At 34.6% G+C, this 4,655-nt stretch overlaps 1 long non-coding RNA gene across 1 annotated transcript; it reads right to left on the bottom strand.

The window, feature by feature from the left end:
- Positions 1-2,834: 2,834 nt before the first annotated feature.
- Positions 2,835-4,249, bottom strand: LOC115987954. Its single transcript, XR_004091270.1, has 2 exons — positions 3,533-4,249; positions 2,835-3,194 (listed from the first exon to the last, which is right to left on the bottom strand). It is a non-coding gene; the product is annotated as an uncharacterized LOC115987954 (long non-coding RNA).
- Between the last annotated feature and the right edge of the window lie 406 nt (positions 4,250-4,655).

The following is a 4,655-nucleotide window of genomic DNA, read 5'->3' as shown; positions in this document are numbered from 1 at the left end:
AAAATTATTTTACTATTCAATTTATTTTTGTTACTATTTATGGGTCTTATTACATTTTTTGGTACTATTTATGGACCCCACTATACTATTTCAATTAGCTTTTACTTTTATCTACCGTACTTTCAGTAATAAATTTTCAATTTCAACAAAATAAGCGTCATCCAAATAGATCCTAAATGAAATGAAAATGAAAGGAAATGGAAATACCCTTGTGTATGTTATTTGGGTTTTTCAAAGATAGAAAAGAAAGAAGGGAATGGTCAAGGAAATTGAGAAATAATTGATAGAATGACATTCCTGTTTTTGGTGACATTTCTTAGTATATTGTACATATACTTGGAATTAATGATATATCATCTTTTTTGGTTGTATTGTATGTGCCCTTTTTTCTGGTTCGTGATATACTGTTTGTAGAAATTGTTGGATGACTTTATAATAGGAAGCTGTCTGCGAGAATTGTCATAGTACGATCCATCCTAAGCAATTGAGGTGTCAAAAAAATGCGCTCAAAGAGCTACTTAAAAGATGTTTGAATTGCTTCAAGAGTTTTTAATTGTTAACATGCTGACATGATTCTTTTGTCACTTTAATTTGGGTTTATTATTAATGTTATTTTTTATAATGTACTATTAATTACACTGAAAAATGTTGAGTTCCTATATTTATTGAGCCCAAAAATAGAATAACATGATTACCGAAAATGCTTTAGCAAGGTGGTTTTAAGTCAACGCTATGACACTACGCATCCTTGGTGCGGTGGTCACTCTACAAGTATAAATACTTGTGGGGTGTGGAGGGCAAGGACCGGGATTCAAGCCTCCAGATGAGGGTTTCACATATATATACACTTAGATTAGGTTAAAGTAAGAAATTTTATCATTTAAAAAAAAATAAAAAGTCAATGTCCATGAGAAATTATTATGTCTACTAGGAGGACTGTTGAAATGGTCCTACCAACCAATAAGACTATTCCATCTATGCAAATGCGTGAGTGGGCTTCCTAATCAGCACAAGAAATAAAAAATTAAAAATTATCATGTGATGTCACATTTGCATATATAACATCATTTTATTAGTTAAGAGGTCAGGAAGGATTACGTTAGTGGTCCTTTTGGTGGACTTAATAATTTTTCCAATGCTATAGGGCATGAGGTCCAAAGGGCAATAATATAGGTCAATCTTAGTGTTATAGTCCTCTATCTTATGAACTAAGATGAAGGTGAAGACCTGGACCTCTCTCAGTTTCAAATGAATCAAATTTAGTTGTTTCCCTTGGTTCTCAAGACCCACTTTTGAAATTGCAAATGATTTTATTTGTCAGGTGATAGCACAAGATGTGGAGTTAGTTTTGTTTGATAAAAAAAACTCAAAAAAAAAAGGAACTCAAACATCTTGAATCAAAAAAATTTGGAACCAATCTATTTTTGGGAACTTTATTTATTAACCACTAGATGGTCTATGGAGATGCAGTATAACAGAAAATGCTTTTTTTCTTTTTTCTTTTTTCTTTTTTTTAAGTAATGTATGCTTATCCCTAAAGGAGTTACTTTGTCTCCTAAGGTTTATAAGGTGTAACCCATTCCCAGCCAAAGATCCAGAGCCCAAGCTTCTAGATATTGAACTTTCAGGCCTAGTTTAGGCTTGGCTAGGAGGGGTACTCAACAACACACTGAGCATATCACTATCTGAAGGATGGTAGGGGTTTGGGATTGTGGACATTTGTGTTAAGATATTACAAATTAAGGGTGGCCACTCTAATACATGGGCTACCTCACCAAGTTTTCAATCCACTTTACCCCTTCCATATCTCTTACTCTCTGGGCTAAACAGTCACAAACATAGCACATATAAGACTCAATAGCTATGCAAGCCCATCAATCATGACTTCCATCATTTATTTTTTCTTTTAAACCAACTTCAAAATTCCATACATTATTGAGATACATGTCAATGGTTCTATAAAGCAGGCATTGGTGTTAATCAACCTTCCATCTATAACAAAATTTGACTATTAATTCAGAAGTTTTGGGTCTACCTGGAAGATTGTCTAGTTAAATAATGGGAATAGTCACCAGTGTCTCTTTTACCAGCTTGGGGGTAACGGCGTAGCTAGTAAGATTCTATTGAATATCTTAATTATTAGTTGATAAGAATTCATGGCCAACCCAAATTTAATTGGGATTAATGTTTAGTTGAGTTGATTTAAATATTAAGTAAAAGCAATTAAGATGTAATAGTTAAGGTTTTAGAAATTTTAGTTTGGGAGACAAACAATATAAGCTGGTTTTCAATGCAACAACAAAGGAGAATAAGGTACAAAGATGAAAATTGTAACCTTGTCCAACGAAATGGAAAGAGGGAGTAATCAGTAATGAAGATAAAAATTATTTATATTAAGATAGCCTACACAAAAGCTTTTGAGGAGATTCCTCAAATTTTTTATTTCCGCAGTCATCAAACAAGTTTTCCACTAAAGTTTCGTTGTCCATTTTGTCTTGTTGTTCTAATATATTTTTTAGATTTTCATGTTATGTATCAAGCAATCAACTAAGCAACCATTTTCATCCATTTTCTACAATGTCTGGCCTACTTCATTTACTAGTCAGCTAGTCCTACTCCACTTCGTAAGGTAGAGAATAGTTACCTGTAGTTTCAAGTTTCCTAGTGCTTTGCACATTCTATCTACAAGGATATTATAGATTAAAATATTGAGATCTAACTTAATATTTTCCAATTTTTGAAATGTGTAACCTCCCGTTTACATTGAAACACAAGCATGCAATATTTGGAATAAATATACCTCACAATATCCACTGATGAACACATCATGAAACTAGAAAAAAAAGAAATGAACACTTTTATAATTTTACAATTTTATAAACAATTATCATCAACTAGCACAATAATTTCTTCTATGCAAACCCATCCATTCTCATTCTTCTTTTTGTCAGCTTGCTTCCAACAACTGTTAACTTATAATAATAGACCGACATAATTTTAACCAAGAAAAAAAATAACAACTAGTCAATTTTCAAATGACAGAAGCAATGCCCCTAAATATCAAAGACCCATCAGTATTTTTTCTTTAATTTAGTATAAGCCATCTTCATCAGCCTGCTCCTGATTTAGAGCATCCTACAAGCATCCTGCATCTCCCAATCCTGTTGACCTCCCGCAGAACCCTTTCATCAGGCCTTGCGTGCATTTCATGATGGGGCGTCAACGGATTAGATTCAAATCCTTATACAAAGTAATCACGGTCGAATAATACTTTATTGTTGCAATTGCAAAATATAAACTAATGAAATCTATAATTGCAGACAAAAGGTTCATAAGAAGCAGTTTATCAAACGGATCTAAACCATGATCAAAGTCCCTGCATCGAATTCTCACATAATTCATGAACTGATCTGGGTTTTCGAAATTATAACTACTAGCAATAGCAAAAGTTGCACAAGTAGTACTAACAGAACAAGTACGAACATGAAATGAAACCATTACACAAAAGGGGAGAGAACAAGTTGGAACATACACAGATCTGGTGGGTAAAGATGCAGACACATTTCTCCACATCTTAGGCTGCCGCCGCTTCCTTTCTCTCAACAAAAATTAAAAAACACTTTGACCTAAAACGCTGCTTATATAGTAATGGAATATGGACTTACTTTCTTTCATGGGCTCAAAAACAGGCCCAAGCTATTAAGCAAACTTGGAAACGTGAGTCAATGTGTGTACCGACCGCACGGAACCCACACATTGTGAGCACCGTTGCCTTCTTTACCGCAAATGTGGCAAGTGAACGTGAGTCACAAATAAAATTAGAGATTAAATAGGGTCCTGACTTGACACGTCGGCAAAAAAAAAAAAAACATTTTTTCTCTCCCTCTCTCCTCTTTCCCATTTCCCTCACTTTTCCAGAAACATTGAAGGCGGGAAACAACGTTGAAGGAGTCACAGCCTCTCTTTTCTTCATTTCTCCCTCTCTTCTGCAAAATCCTCTGAAATCATGCAAATTTTATAAAAAAATCCCAGCAAAGGAGCTGTTCACGCACCCAAACCAACCATTAATGGAACTCACAAAAAAATACAGTGAGAAACCCATGCCACAAACTCAGATCCACCCAAAAAAAAAAAAAATCAACCCAGCAGTTTCAACTAGCAATTTTACTTCAAGTAGAAGACATACAAACAAGAAATAAACAAGCAGTGAAATAAACAAACAAGAAATCACAGAAGGAAAAAATAGAAGACATACCCATGAGTGAAGCCTCAAGCAAATGGGTCCTCCATAGAACCTGATCCATGGGTGACATGGTTCCAAGCTTTGCACCCCTGTTATGGATCTTAACAATGCTCATAAGGCTTGATAGTAGAATCACAGACATGGTACCAGCTATAGTTTTCGCAGTGGCAGGACCTTTTCCAGTCTTCAGCGGATCCAAATTCTTTATCGCAAGCTCTCTCAAAGGCCCAATCTTGACCAATAGAAGAAATGCCAAAACACCCTCAGCAAACAAAACCAAGAACAACTGAATCATTCTCTCCTTCAACAAAGCAAGCCTTGATTTTTCTCTCTCCAATGCCAATTAATATTCACAAAAATTTATAAAAGCCTACTTCACCAAAACAAGTTTTAAGCTTTAAAAAATGAGGTT

The sequence above is a fragment of the Quercus lobata genome, chromosome 4, assembly GCF_001633185.2.
Source record: "Quercus lobata isolate SW786 chromosome 4, ValleyOak3.0 Primary Assembly, whole genome shotgun sequence".
NCBI lineage: Eukaryota > Viridiplantae > Streptophyta > Magnoliopsida > Fagales > Fagaceae > Quercus > Quercus lobata.
The sequence above is the reverse complement of the archived record's forward strand: the minus strand, read 5'-3'. Positions and strand labels throughout refer to the sequence as shown.